At 35.9% G+C, this 16446-nt stretch overlaps 1 long non-coding RNA gene across 3 annotated transcripts in view; it reads right to left on the bottom strand.

Annotated features, from left to right (window-relative positions):
- The window catches only part of LOC116154360 (uncharacterized), a 676189-nt gene that overhangs the window by 225279 nt on the left and 434464 nt on the right, over positions 1-16446 (bottom strand). For all 3 annotated transcript variants that reach the window (XR_010381289.1, XR_010381288.1, XR_004138228.2), the window contains exons 4-6: positions 9036-9170; positions 5860-5953; positions 5625-5726 (exon numbers count right to left, since the gene is read on the bottom strand). This is a non-coding gene — a long non-coding RNA (uncharacterized LOC116154360). The remainder of the gene's footprint in view (positions 1-5624; positions 5727-5859; positions 5954-9035; positions 9171-16446) is intronic.

Here is a 16446-nt window from a genome sequence, read left to right as displayed (position 1 = left end):
GAGTCCCCATTTTATGCAAGATAAACTTCCAATTGTTCAAAAAGATGGCCTTTTGCATCTCAGCTCTGATTACCTTTTCCAACTTTATTTCCACTCACTTCCCCTGTACTCTATTTAGATCAGAATCCTTGTACGAATATAGCAATCCCATTGGATCTCCCATGCCATTGCTTATTATATTTTTTGTGAATAGAACATCTTTTCCTCTTTGAAACCTCTTTTACATGATTACCTTTTTTTGCTATTTTAAAAATCTCCATTTGGCCTGGTCAGGTCACTGGCACTTAATGTATATCTGGATTGTCACATTTTCCACCTGTTCTCTTTTTCTCTGTTTTCTTCCCATTCCAAAGTAATCTTCCAAAGACCTACTTGGAATACACTAAATGTTGCTTATAATATATTTTCTTCATTGAATAAATAATATCATCCTCGATAATCTAACACCAACCTATTTTTCCAGCAATATCCATTTTGTTTTATAATTTTCAGTCAAATTTGTTTATTCTTTGTTCCAGAAATATAACTCTCCACTCCTAATTTGTTCATAATTCCTTATTCCAAATGCTTTATATTTCTAAATCCAACAGATAATTCAAAGGTCCAGTCATCTGACATCCTCCTCTAAACCTCCCCTGGCCACCATAACTTCAGATGATTTATCCTTTCTGTGATTTATAATTCAGTCGGTCTTCCAGCCCATACTTTGTTCTTGAGCAGTTCAGTATATGTAATTACTACGTTGTGATGAATAAAGCTCACATTTTATGGAAAATATAGTTCATTTAGGTGTTTAAATTGGTTATTGTTTGTCTACTTATTATACTGTTATATTGTTAACAAAGAGAAGTAAGACATGCTTGGCTCATTCAGAGAGGTCACTTTGGAAAACACTTCCATCTGGTAAGCTTCAGAGCTGACAGGCTGTAAGCAGAGAGCTTCTTACAGAAGCTGCAGAGAAATGACAGCTTTAACTCGCCATCTGAAAACAACCCACTACTCTACAAAGTAAAACTAAGTTTGACCTGAATATACCAGTTTTAATATATAGGTAACAAAACACTACCTGACTGATGGGATATTCATTGAGTAAATAGGGCCTCCTGGATTTTAATCATTGTTTTAATAAGTCATGGAAATTGATTGGTTGATATCACTATATAATAATAGTATTTATTCTCATCTGGTTTTCTAATTTTTCTTAGAAATCTCTATGTTCAGTTCATTACTCCATAAGCATTTTACATTTTTCCATTCATCTCCAAAGCACCCCAGTTTCTTGGCTCATACCCCCATGACTCCATCTGTCTGATTTCCAACCCCCTGTCTTAAAGGAAAAATAGTTTCTCTCCTTCCCTAAGTTAGCTTGTACTTTGGTTCCATTTCTCATTGGTCTCTTCCCAAACCTGGTGTCATCAATTGACGAAACTACTCTCATTTAGCATCACGTTCTCCTACTTCTATATCAAAACAAACATGCAAACCAGCAAAATCATTAAAGCACTACTCTCTCAATTTCCTTATCTTTCTCACCAGAAGTCTCAGAAAACAACTGATATTATACTTATTTTTTGAAACAGGGTATTTATCTCAGCACAGTTGCTGACTGGCTGTGTGACTTTGAACCATGTAACCAGAGTTTCAGTTTCCTCATTCAAAATGAAATTATTCTTACCTCACAGAATGTTGCAAACTAAAAAAAAAAAGGAATACCCTATTCAATATTTGTGTTTTTGCAAATGAATCTAAAATATTCCTAGGTAAAATCTCTTTAGTTTTGTATGTTCAATAATCTGCTGGTCTTGAGATTTGCAGATACTAATGACTATATATAAAATAAACAACAAGTTCTACTGTATAGCACAGGGAACTATATTCAATATCTTGTAGTAACTTACAATGAAGAAGAACATGAAAAAGAATATATGTATGTATCTGTATGACTGAAACGTTATGCTGTAGAAATTGGCACAACAGTGTAAACTGACTATACTTCAATAAAAAAGAAAAACAAATCTGCTTGTCAAACTGCAGAATTTCCTGTTTCCTCTAGTTCATTCAAAGATTCACTATTTTTACAGCCATTTCGGAATCATGTTTTCTTTTCTCTATGCTCTGTTCTGCAACTAGTCACTAGGTCTCAGTGATGCCCCCTTTCCCTTTTCAGACCTGATTTGACTCTTGCTTAAATGATAACAATACTTTCTAAAAGTTTCTTTTCACTATTCTAATCAGCTCCTCCAGTTCATCTAAGTCATTTTTTTGTGAACTACAAAAATCCTTTCCTCAAAATCCTTCAAGTTCTTCCCAATGACAACCAAAATAAACTAAAATTAATCGTTCCTTCACTATGATCTGGCATTCAGGCTCATATTCTGCTGTTAATTTTTCACTCCAGTCAAACTGATCTATTTACCCTCCTCTGGATATATCCCGTGCTTTCTAGCCTCTGGGTCTTTGCTCCAGCCCTTACGTCCCTCTGGAATTTTTTCTCATCTGCCCGACTTTGGAAACACAACCATGTTCTGATTTTAACATCTTCTTTTCTGCAGCTGGAAACATCTTTTTCTTTTCTGAACACACTGATACTGCATTTTATCCCTTTGGTGGCCTACCTTCTCAGACAATACCAATAGAGTAAATATACCCACCCCTCCATCCACAACACACGTACCCATAAAAGGATTAGATGAAGGGTTAATTCTATTTACTTAGTGTCTTTTGGAGTAGATATTTTCTAACGGATAAATGTTGAAATAACACAAAATCTACTGCTCAGTGGGAGTGTAAGGACCAAATTATTAGCCACCGCAGTCAGGGACCTACAGTGCACCCTGAAAGGAATTCATGATGAAAAACAGGATGAGGCACTCTATGCTTTGGAAAAACAGATGAAACAGTCCCTTAGATAGATATATTTCAGGAAAAAATTTTATAAACCTAGATTTTTCCATCTTTCCATACTTAGAAAAGCACTAAAATCATAGTTGAGATAATCTGTTCCTCATGACTAGCAATAACCTTCTACATAGATCTGTGCTTAACTGCACATATTTCTTAGCCAAAATTTTATGTATATCGGACTCTACCTCTACCTCTTGAGAGAAGTTCCTCAGCGCTAAGAAGATGTCTCCCTGGCGACAGTCCTCAGGAAGGCCCTCAAGTAAAACTGAAACTCACAGCTCTCATATTGTGCGTTTTTCTTTCTGTCCACAATATAGACACAGGCATAAAGACAGATACAAATTAGCCAGTTAACTACTATTAACCTTTATAAACACATTCTCTTAAATATAAGGCCTCACAATGATCTGCCTCTGAAAGCCCAGCTGTCAGAGACTCCCCTGATCAGGGTAGAGATTATAAATTACTTAAGTGGAAAGATATTTTACAGATGATATTATCCAATCCATTCATTTTGTAGATGAAGAAACAGATGCGCAGAAGTATTAAAGGACTTCTCAGTCTGCTTCTATGTATTTTTGCTCAGTTAAGTATTTCTATTTGTTCTGTGCCTACACCCTTTTAGGAGAGGTTAATTAGGTAATTAAGGCTTGCTCCTCAAATTAGAATGTTCCTCTCTAATCTGGCAGATGAACAGGAAGTTGTTTCCTCTTTGCTTTTTAGCTATCACTAAACAAACATTTCCATCCTTGGTTTTCTTCCTGCTTTTCTCATAGCCAGTCAGGAGATTTGGGGGTTCATTAAGTAAATAGGACAAATCACAAAATCCTTGCTTCCCTTCAGCTATCAGCATATTGTTTCAGGAATATTATAGTTTTTTTTATTTCTTGAAATGATTCTTTGATCTACACATTAACATTTTAACTGATAATAAATATGTAGTTCCCTAGAAATGTTCATAAATGAATTGTAACCAGGCCAGGACTTTTGTGATCTAGGGAAGCAAAAGTTGCCACCCCTAAATCTCTTTGGCATGCAGATTATTTCAAGCTGAAAACAATTAAGTCCCAAAAGATTCAGAAAGAAGCTTTAACCTTTCCCTTAACTTCCTAAAAAGAAACTATATAGAGAGCCTATTTCCAGAATAGAGAAACCTCCAGAGACATCTGGACAATAAGGGCCAGGTGTGGTGGGGGAAGTTCTAGGCAGAGCCTAAAGATCAGGGTCCACTCTGTGTCCCACTGACTCTACCTGGCCTAGCAAACACTTGTTTACAAAACACCTGCTTTTCCATCTCCATGTCAACTACCTTCCTCCCCTTTGAAGTCCCAAACCACTATTCCTAACACCCTCTTCTGTTTTTAGATGAAGATGGTAATTAAGGTGAAGGTTTCAGCCATGTTGGTGAGTTACTCAATTTTCCTGGGTCTCTCCCATGAATGCATGTTATTGCACGTTTGTGTGATTTTCTCCTGTTAATCTGTCTCATGCTAATTTAATTCTTCAACCATCCATAAGGACCAAGAAGGGCAAAGGAAAATTTCTTCCTCCCAATGCTGGCGAAATATAAGGCAAAATGTAGGGCTGGCACACAACACTGTCTCTTAGGTGGCAGCAATCCTCAGCATGAAGGTTTCCTAGATACTTAGGAAGGAAAGAATCTTTCAGGAGGAGCTAAAGGATTTGAGAAGAAGCTTCTTAATTGAATGGAACTGAGAGGAACAAGAAGAGAAGTCAGTACTTAAGCGGACCAGAGTTAGGAAGAGAAGGTGGGGTGCTCCACACCCCACAGGAACCTGACTTCAGGCTTTCTAGGAAATAAGTAAAAATCTATGCTATAAAACCAGATGGGAGGTGAGGTTTGGTAAAGTCATTGACCAGAAACTGCAGGATAGATGACAATATTAAATATTAGTCACTCAATAAATATTTTTGATTAATTGAATTATAAATTTTATGAGACTATTTGCCTGATTTTAGGCTTGGGGATCAGAAAGGGATGATTTTGAATCCCAGATGCACTACTTACCATCTGATTTGGCTCCGGGGATATTAGCTAACTTTCCTAAGACTCTATTTTCTCCTCTGTAGATGAAATTTACTACGACCTACCTCATTCAATTGTTTCAAAGATGTAATCATTTAACTTACTGTCTGACATGGAATGCCCTACCACTATTCTGTTTGAGGTGATGAGGTTAAATGAAGAAAACAGAGAGGTATATTTCATTATCACAAGCAACAGCCTCTAAAAACATTTACTGAACATGTATTAGACTGTGATGCTGCACCGTGTATAGCACTGAGGAAACACTGGTTGCCTTTTACTGTTTGGGTGGTAGTTTTCTTTAAAACCTTTTCTGAGTTCAAAAATAAAAGGGCTTTTCTGACCGGACACTCTCATCAAGGGAAAAGATTAAATGTCTCATCAGGCAGTACACCCCTGACTGTTTGAAGTACAAGTCCTCCTGGAGAACTCTTACTTTTGCTCACTGAACCACAAAATTAAAGTACCATGGAAGAAATCCCGAATAGCTACAATGCCAAAATATGTATCACACGATACTGAAAGGCTTCAAAATCACTGTATTTACAAAAGGGTTTAACAGATGAAATAAATGAAAGTTTTATGGTCTAAGAAAGGAAACACAATTTTAGTTAACTAGCACTTTTCTACTGTTCTAAACCTTTTAATGGGTGCAGAGGGAATTTGTACTTACTGAAGTAGATCAGTGAAATGATAATTTGTCTTTGAATAGAGTACTTTTATTCCATTAATTTCTGCCATTATGGTGGGAGATAAGATGTAAGCCAATGACTAACTGAAAATTAGAGTCCAAAAAAGAGGAAGAGAAACAAAAGAATAGCTTATGTCACACTATATGATATGTATGACAAAATGAATTTTATATAGTCATTTATTACAATCATTTAATGTCAATTATATGCACTTACCTGGGCTTGATTTGTCTTTATAGTTATTACAAATCAGTCCCTTAAAAAAGCTATATTGTATTTTTTGTTATAGTTAGAGAACAAAAGACATGATCTAGAGCAGATACAGTAGAGAAAAAACAAATAGGTTAAACAATGAAAAGAATAAGTAAAGCTAACTTTAAGACCTTGAACTGGATATTTATTCCTTAAAATTATAACATTTCCCCTCATCCGTTTCCTAGACTAGGTACTGAAGAACAAAATCAATGCCCTTTGAAAAACAATGATAACATGGAGAAAATACCCAGAATACTAATTTGGATAAATGACATTGTAAAATTCAAAAAATATTTGCTGAAGGTAAATTAGTAATGAGTGAGTTACAACCCAGGAAGATTATTAGATAAAATTTTAAATGTTATTATAAAACATTTCAAATGTATAAAAACCATCAACTAACACAAGTGCCCACATGGGCAGTACCCGTCATAAGAAAGAAGACAGCATCAGTGCAGGTGGTTCTGTGTGTACTTTGCCAGAATATCTTTCATCTCTTCTACACACGGGCAACCACAGCCATGAGTTTGGTGTTTATCATTCTCATGAATCCCTAAATAATTCACACCCACACATGAACACACAATTCTTCTCCCTTATATTCTTTTCTAACTTCAAAATGTGGGTGTGTGGCTCATTAATTTTCAGCCTTTATTCCTTCCTTATAAACATTTTTAAAGCAATAAATTCTTCTCTAGTTACTATTTTAGGTGGGCCTCTAAAGTTTTGGTATCTAATTTCTCATCGATCATTCAGTAACAAATATGTTCACTTTCCCATTATGACTTTTGATCAGTATGCTATTTGGAAGATATTTAAGTTATCCTTTAAAACTGATTACTAACTTTATTAAAATTGACACTGTGCTTATATTAAACCAAATATTTGAAATTTTGATGAGTACTTATGGCCTAGTATAAGGTCAATTTTTGTAAATGTCCCATGAATGCATGTGAAGAATGTGGCCAGTGACATTTTAACATTCTAACATGTGTGTAGGATATTTCATTGTGGATTTAACTTGTATTTCCCCAATTACTAATAATGTTGAGTAGTTTTATCATGTGTTTATTTGTCATCTATATATTTTCTTTTGAAGTAATTATAAAATATTTTACTCATACTTGAGTTTTTGTTCTTTAAAAATTCTACAAACAAGACTTCTAACATATATGTGATTTGTAAATGTGGCCTATTTTTCATTCTTTTAACAGTGTCCTGAAGAGCAGAGGTTCTTAATTTTGCTGAAAACTAATTTCAGCATTTTAATTTGTTTATCATGTGTTCTTTCTCATTTGTGTATTGTGTTTCTAAAAATCTTTACCCAATTCAAGGACACAAACCTTTTCTCCTGTGTTTTATTCTAGAAATTTTATACTTTTAGGTGATATATTTTGGTTTATGATCTGTTTTGAGCAAATTATCATATCAGGTACATAGTATAGATTGAAATTCATTGTCTTCATATGTACATCTGACTGTCCCAGCATATATGTTGAAAATACTACCCTTTCTCCACTGAAATGCACTTTGAGACCTTTGTTTACTTTAAATGGGTAACTATGCATGATGGTACACAGTACTACACACATATTACAAAACTTTCTAAGTGGTAAAAATGGCTTATGAGACAATGAATGGCATTAAAATGGGGAACAAATGAAAAAAATGGTCAGAAGTTCTCAAATGGACTAATATTAAGTTACAGTTCAGAAAAATCTCCTACCTGTTTATCTCCACAAGACAAATATTCTTTGTCTGAAAGGTAATAAATTAACTTTCTGGGGTCAGGGATTTAATTAGATAATCCTATCCTATCCCAGGAGCTCTGTGATTCTTGGAAGACCAAGGAGTGAACATCCCTTTCCAAATGTCTGTCATTAGAACGTAGGGCACGTTCTAACTTGTGAAATCATTGTATCTTCAAAACTAAATTTATTAAGATTCATGTTTGAGAAAACTCTGATTGTTTATCTGCCTTTTGGCATCTATAGATTGTGAATCAAATGCGATGGCCTGGTAAGAAATAGAGCTCAAATACCAAGAGAGATAAAGATTGTTTTGATACTAATTAATGTTGCCAGATTGAAAGCTTACCTGTGTGTGATTCCTGTTAGGCTCCAGGCTCATTAATCACTTACATTTAGTGAGACTCTCCTGAGAGATGCTGCCATGTGTTAAATAAATATTATGTGCAATTTTAAAAGTAATAATTTTCTCCCAAACTGAGCTCAAGTCATCCTTCAGGGACATGTGCACAACCCACAGGTGTGATCAGAATCCCCAAGATTAAGCAGAAGCAGCTCTAGTGAGTTATCAAGAAATTTCCTTCACTGTTTCTCTGGGATTTGCTGCCACCTTTACTATCTGAAGGAGAATCAGATCTATTCTGATATCTGCAGCTTTTGCTCCTGAGTCTGTCATTTATAGTATTTATGGTCTAGCCATTCATTCCTAAAATACAGATGCCCCTGAAAAGTAGATAAAATTAAGCTCCTACCATCTTAAAGGATGTATTCTTAAGCTGGAATTTACAGCCGTTGTCCCTCAGTAGCCCCTCAAAAAGCCATCAAATCCATGAAAATGCCAAATGCTGTGTTCAGGAGCGTGTTCATACCATCAGGTACATATCAAGTCCCTAAGCGAGGAAACATTAAGAAGCACCACCTTGGGAGGGCTAGTTCTATTAAATGGCTTTCCAGGTGAGTGGCTTTAGTCATTTAGTACTAGATCAAGGATATTTCATATTTTTTCATTGCGCTTATGATCTAATGTGAATGTCAACATAACACTGCATAGTACTGTTGTCTTGTAATTTACCTAACACCTCCTTTATTTCCATTTGCTATCTTTTGTTATTTCCCTATTACAAATACCGTTTATCATATGTATTTCATGTCTGTATTTTGGTACAATTCCCCAAAGTTGATTAAACGAACATTTTCTGCAGTTCAGTGATAATTAAACTGCTTTTAAACAAAATCTTTATTTTCCTAAAAGGAGAATTGTCTTACATAGTGTACGTCTGACCCTCCTTCCAGAATCATTTCGGTGAAACAGCTTTGCAATGACCTATCTAGGCATTATTTGAGCTGTTCCCCCTGGGCTTCAGGCATACTGCCAAGTGAGAAACTTACCTGACTTTAGAAGACCAGCTTAGCCAATTTAGCTCTATTGTAGGAAAAGCAGGCATTAAAGTCCACAGTCAATGGAAGTGCAGTTACAGAGCTTCCAAGTCCCCGGTGCTCCTGGCAAAGGAGGGCAGCAGCTACCTACGAAGAGGATATTGCCTTCATTACCCCTGCTTCTGCCAGGCAAAAGGAAGTTTCAGTCCAGGACCTGATGAGATTCTGATAGAAGTCAGGCTCAAATTCTGACTTGGGTACCTGAGGCAAGGTTTCCAATGATCCTCTAGCTATGAAAAGTCGTGTCAGGTACTGGTCAAGATCATGTGACTAATCAGAATGCAATACATATGGAAATAAGATAACACACAGCAAGTGCTAAGCACTATGCAATATACCTAAGCTGTACATATGAGCAAAATGTGGCCTCTGTGTGCTCCACATACAACATTTAGTGAAGAGAGAAGAAATGAAAGTTAATACCACCACAGGAAGACTGCTATCATCAGACAAAGAACTTGACAAAAATTTACGAAAACTACAAATGTAAATGAATTTTAAGTAGTATAAAATTGTTCAACATAATTACAATAGAGTTTGAATTGACTGGTTGCTTGGCAGAACAAATAATCTGATCTCCCTAACCTCAGCTCCAGAGCACCCCCAGCAATGGCTTCAGGACATGGACTTTGAAAGCAACATTCTGCAGCCATCCAAACACCCAGTGTGCCAATAGTGTCTGCTCACGTTTCTTTCTTCTTCACTTTCTTTCTCTATCTAGGAAAAGAAGGTAGATCCTTCTTGGGAGAAATCTAGGCATCCTTGTTAAAATAAACATGTTAAAATGCCCCTTCTTACTAGACATTGTACTTCCTCAGCGCAGAGTCTGGGTTGTATTAACTCTTTGTATGTGATGTCATCTACCACGGTAATTGATACTATTCAGTGAATAGTTTACAAATGAATGAATGAATGCACACATGTCTGGACTTCTTCCCAAGTATAATGTTGCAGAGAGCTGCCAAATATTTAATTTAACTGTGTAACAGGGTGGTTTCAGTGTCTATAGCATGGGTATACTTTACTGTGTTGACAGAACTTAGGTCTAAAACTCTTAATAAGAATTGTATTCATCAAAAAGTTTCAGGCACGATTTGACAAGTATACTCCACCATAAGTTTTCTTGGTCTCTTAAAACCTCTGTATAAATAAAACAGTTCAATACATGTACTTGGAATTTAAACAATGGGGATATTCTTCTGGACTTAAACCATATCATATACACATAATGGCAAATTTATGAAAATAAATAAACTTGGATATTAACTTCTTTTTTTTAAACACAAAAAATGTCCCAGTCTCAGGCTGAAAGAGCTGAGCAGAGATTTGGGCAGCTGCCTGGCGCTCGGACTCCACCACAGTTTCCTCTGCTGAGGATTCAAATGGGAAAACAGCAACAGGTATTAACTGAAATAAGTTATTCTGTCAATGCAGTAACTTCTTCCTTTGGATAATGTCACATTTTGCTTTTCAATGTAGCAAACTAAATTTTCACACAAATATCTGGGAATTACATTTTGTTAGAGAGTTTGAATAAAAAAATTTCTAATGGAAGTACTGAGGATTAAACCCAAGATCTCATGCATGCTAAGCATGTGCTTTACCACAGAGCTGTACCTCATCCCCCGAAAATGTGTTTAAATTTACATATCACAGTTATTAAGCAAAATAGTATTATTAAATTTGAGAATCATGTTAAATATTAGCCTGGAGCAAAATTTACTTTAACGGGCATTTTGACAGATACTTAACTAAAGAAGTGATACTATACCTCTAACTGCATGCTTACCCAAAGGGCATATAATTTTTACTGAACAAAATAATGTAGAGGTGAAATGATCATTCTCAGAAAGTTGACTGAGTATTGGCTTGCCTTCCCAATACTTCAGTATTCAAGTATCCATATGCCCTAGGAAATATCATGGGGTTTAGATCTCTGATACATTAAAAATAGTACTAAGATGTGCCACATTTCACTGCATTAATTCCTCAATAATTTGATTTTCAAAAAAGTGGAAGGGAAGTAGACTGCCGCCTATTTGAATGGTTTAGTTCGTGTGTTAACAAACTCTGCTTTGCTGTGTTCCACTTCATGCATATGCAGTGCAGAGACATGATATTGTTGTAAACAGTGCAGAGATTCATTACCTCTCGGATAATAAAGGTCATTTAATTTCTGAAATTAGGTCATTACCTGGTTCCCTCTAGCAGCTACTTTTCGAGAGCACCTCTCTCTCTCTATCTCTCTTCACCTCACCTCCTTACCACCCCCAACGGCCAGTGGGTGGCCTGCATTTCCTGGTCCTGCTTCGGGACAAGGACTGGGAGATTTGGTTCTGTGTTACCCTCAGAATTCCCGAATGGTTGCGTATTGGGACTCTAATCACTCCCGCTGTAGAACTGGCCCATTCTTAAAGATGAACATTTTGTTAACCTCCTTGCTTAATTTCCCACATTCCCCTCCTAGTTTTCAGACATCTGGTGTTTCTCAAAGAAAATAAAATGATATAAAATGTGACATGAGACTGTTAAAACCAAAAGAAGGGTGTTTTCTCCCCACGAAGGGATGTGAAAGTAGAGCCCTAGGATACCAAATCATTTTCAGTAAATGCTTCACTGTAGTGTGTCTTAACAGTTGGATATCACATCCACATTCTGTCAACTTGTGGATGCTGAGGTAGGACAAAGAAGGGGGTGCTGAGATTTTAGGAGAGTACTCATCAGGGTTCAGCGCTCCAGCTGAGCTAGCCACTGGGTCTCATGCTCATGGGGACAGCTGGTGGCAAGTCCCCGCAATCAGAAGCCATCACTAACAGAAAGACTCTACAGTCATTTTAATCAGTCCTTGGCAGAGCTAGCAGTAAATGTACTAAGTGGATGTATTTTCCTGGGAATTGCCACTGTGGCTCTAGGATTTAGCTTGAATTGAGGCAGCGTGATATAATGTGGAATCAGCGATGAGCAAACCCAATATTCTGCTGGTTCTGAGCCTCATTTTATTCCATAAAATTACTCTAATTCTTGATCTAGGGGATAGTATAATTAATTGTTTACAAGGCAGAAGGTGTATACAGTATGTCTAAGGCATTTTTTAAGTGGACCCTAGAATACTTACACAATGGTGAAGAGTTGAGAAACATGGTACTTTGTTTAAGCAAAATGTGCAAGAATCAATCTACTGAATGTTTTGAAGTTTGTTTTTTAAGTCACATATGTATGTAATTTAAAATGTCAAATGAGCCTATAAGAGGACTGTTAGCAGCAGTCCTCTGCTTCTCACTTCGCCACCCTACCCCATGCCAGTAAACATTTTTTCAATGTCTTAGCTAGTTGATTATGTATTCAGAGATCTGTCCTGCAACTTTTAAGTAAAGTGCTGATAATTGCGCTCATGATTTCTTTCCATTTTCTGTATTTCCTATTGAACTCCTATTATGGAAGATGAGAATATAATTCTTGCACACTTCTATCCCTCACTTCTCCATCCATCTTTAAATGAAATTATATTGTGATTCTCATTAAAGCAGTATTCAGTATTTACATTATTATTACTGTTTAAACATTACTCACAGATGAGCCATGACATCATCTAGAATTACATTTCCAGTCTTATATGTTGCTTTTTTCTCTGGGGTTCATAAACGTCTCCACTTCTCCATTATCTGATTTTCCCACCTAACCATCACTAATTTCCCTCCTTAAATGCAAATCTTTTCTTAATTTATTTTTAAAAGAAGTAGAGTAATCTCTCAGTTTTTTCAATCTGGAGATGTATTTCCTGCTCTTGTAGAAAATTTATGAAACATACAAAAAATAAAAAGAATAATTCTGTGAGTACTAAGGTACTCACTGCTCAGTGTAAGAAACAAAGTTTATGTAAAATATAGAAGTCCTCATGTACCTGCCTCTGATGTATCCCGAATGACTCATGTAATCTTTGTTCCAAATTTAATGTTCGTGACTCCTATTCACCATTTTACACTTCTTCTTCCATTCTGTTGTTAAAATAAAATACAAAATGAAGACCAAATCTGAAAATTCCCTGGACAGACAAAACTATTTAAATCATATAAGCAGAACCAAATCTAGCTTATTTCATGACTACAAACAAAACAAAAAGGTTATTTCGTATAAATGCCTCTGATAATCATAAAAGAAATTTGTCATCTTCTTAAAATGGTATCAGATGGTCACTTTTAACTAATCCCCTGCTGCCAGGAAACCCCCCTTGTATTAACCAGTCATCGTAAAGGTTAAATGACTTCCTCATTTTCACTTCATAATCCATCTTGTAATGTCATGCTTCTGAGCTTCACACCAGTTTGGGGTTTGAAAGCTCCCAGTTCGTTATCTGCTCCTACCTACACAATACATTCCTACTAAACACTGTTTTCCTGATCTAGTTTGAATTGTTACTATTTTGGGAATTGTAACATTGTACAAATTTTTCATTCTTCCTGGTTTTTTTCACTTGATGTTACCATGTCCACAAGGTCATTTCTGTTGACGCAAGTGATTCTGACCTGCACTGCTCTGTGGTGAAACCATCGTGCTGAACGTGAGTGAGCAGAGACAGTAAACATAAAGCCACTTCATTTTTGTCTTTCCACATCCCTTTAAATCCTCTGTGTTCTTCTACCACTTCCAAAGACAGAAATGAAAAATTCTGATAGAGCCCATGTCTTAATGGAAACCAGGAAAGCGGTAAGTCACAAAACCATCTCAAATCACTGTGTAAAAAGGTCCAGTCATGTGTTATTACCCAAGTCCGAATTTGTTTTCAAGTTTAGGCTTCTCTTCTTTCTCAGCTTGTCTTTTTATAAGAAAGAAGCTTGCAGTTAGTCAGAAAGAAGGATGTGGCATCTTCTTAACCTTTGAACTCCTCCTCTCTCAAATCCCTGGAGGTGGGGATGCTTTCTTTCACACACAAGGCAAAGTCTAGGAGAGGTGCAGAGAGGCTTGCCCCAACATTTTTGAACAACTGAGCTAAAGTCAACTGCAACTTCTAGACTTTTTAATATGATTATAATAACCCCAGTTTTTTTCAGCCATAGTTAAGTATATTTAGTGCTACTTATAGCTAAATTCATTTCAAAACAATATATTCTTTCAATGTTGTTAGAGTGAATTATCTGTGTCTTCCGTCATAATCAAGTGTTTTTTTTTTCTTTTCTATTTTAATCTGTTACTATGGTGAAGTAACTTAAACGTTTTCTAACGATAAATGCTTCTGCATGTCGGATAAACCCAATTTGTGTATCTACAGATAAAGATATTCCATATAGATGTTCTATATTCTTTCATGATTTTCCTCCTTCCAAAACTCTCAATAGTTGTGTATTGAATATTCTCACTTCATCTCCTTATCTTTCATAATTTCCACCTTTCTTTCACTCTGTGACTTATATTATGTATAATATTTTTATGTCTATCAGTTCATTAATTCTACCCATGTTTAATTGCTTTTTATCTAGCATATTGAATTTCCAGTAAATTCTCAAAATTCTGTGGTTCTTTTTAAAATACGCCTTTTCAATTTTTGCAGCATCTTGATTTTTAGTTATTAATATACTTCTTCGTTTCTTTAAGATATTAAACATTATCCTATATTCTATATTTCCTGACTAAAATTTCAGAATCTGCAGATGGTTCTGAGATACTGCTTCATGACTCTTACTCTTGTCATCTCTTCTTCACGTGATAAGTGATTTTTGATGAGTTCATGTTCTTTAGGACGTTACTGTAAATGATTTTTTAAGAACTGTGTTTAAATTTTTTTTTCCCCAGAGATGCGATCCCTGAACCTTGAACTAATCTTAGTTTGTCAGTGTCCAACAAATTGGGGTTTGAATAGTAGATCTTATCTTCAGACTTAACATTTCAAGGATAAAATTTCTCATTTTCACATTGTTCCCTGAACTGAAATATACATCATCCTTATTATTCCCTTTTTTTTTTTTTTTTGTATCCTCTTTTCTCATCTGGTTGTTATTCCTGACAAATCAAAGTTTCAAACCTCCAAAGTAGTAGGAAATGATTTTGCTGTGAAAGAAAGATACTCAATCGTCTGACCCTACACTTCCAGCTGAGTACAGAAGACAACTGTTAGTTTCTAATAGCTTTCCTGCACTGGCATTGAAAGTAGTTATATCTAACAGCTCTATAGCTTTTGGAATTTCCTGTTTCTTTGGCATCTTACAGAATATTTGCCTTAATTTCCTAAATCTGCTGTTTTTGTGAAAGTTTCAGCTCAGATGTCGAAGAACCAAGCTGTACTCTTACGTGTCAAAGGAGGAGCCAAATAATACATTATATCATATTAAAATCCTAATTAAAAATCAGATTCTAAAGTCGGTGATAGTAATGGGTAATACTGATATAAAAAAAAGATTGGCCAGAGATTAAAACAATTTGAAAAACAATATTTCTATCATTTTTTCTACTCCTATAGCTACAATTGCACACTTTTGGGCTGCTCCATGAATCAAGTATAAAACTTGTTCAGTTTTTTCATTTAAAATTCCTAATGGTGCTTATAATAGTAATAGTAATAATAATAATAACAACAATAACAATAACAATGATCATGATGATGACTCACTTTGTAGATTTTAAGTTGAAACCCACTGAGTGTAAGATTCAAAGAAGTAACTTACAAAATCCAAAAACAAAAGAAAAAAAAGAACAAGTCCTAGAGTTTAGAGGTCACAACTGGCAATGTATGAGGTGATTCTTTGTGGTTTGGTGGGATTTGTTCCCCCAACACCTCTGAAGGGCACATGTCACCAGGAGAGGTGCTTGATGGCTAAGAATGTACAACTGTGAGGGTCAGACTGTGTGAGTTCCACTTCTTCGGGCTGTGTGACCCTCAGCAAGATCCTAAATCGCTGCAAGCCTCATTACCTGCATCAGGTGAGGATAACAGTAGGACCCATATTGGGGAGGTACTGTGAAGATGTGGGGAGGTGGTATTTTGAAATCTTCAGCATCAAGCCTAATACAAAGTAGTGTCCAAATGGATCCTCATCTTCTCAGACTCTAAAGAAGTCAGAATTTGCAGGGCTCAGTCTGGGAAAAGAGGCCTCAGTGTTAAAATGGCAGCTTGTGCCCTAGTGGGCACCATATTGATGTAGCCAACAGTCTTCAAACAACTTCTCTTCCTGGTTTATCTTACAAACAGCTTAACTGAGAGCAAGCAAAGAAAACTGACTGAAGGACACGGTGGGGTGGGGAAAGTTTACCATGTACCCAATCGCTTGCTCTTCCATTTTTTTCCTTGCACAATATTTTGAGTCTTTGAGGGGAGTTAGTGACACGCAATGATTTTGTGTCACACAGACCTGGTTTATCAGAGATCAGATTT

The sequence above is a fragment of the Camelus dromedarius genome, chromosome 6 (genome assembly GCF_036321535.1).
Source record: "Camelus dromedarius isolate mCamDro1 chromosome 6, mCamDro1.pat, whole genome shotgun sequence".
Taxonomy (NCBI): Eukaryota; Metazoa; Chordata; class Mammalia; order Artiodactyla; family Camelidae; genus Camelus; species Camelus dromedarius.
The sequence above is the reverse complement of the archived record's forward strand: the minus strand, read 5'-3'. Positions and strand labels throughout refer to the sequence as shown.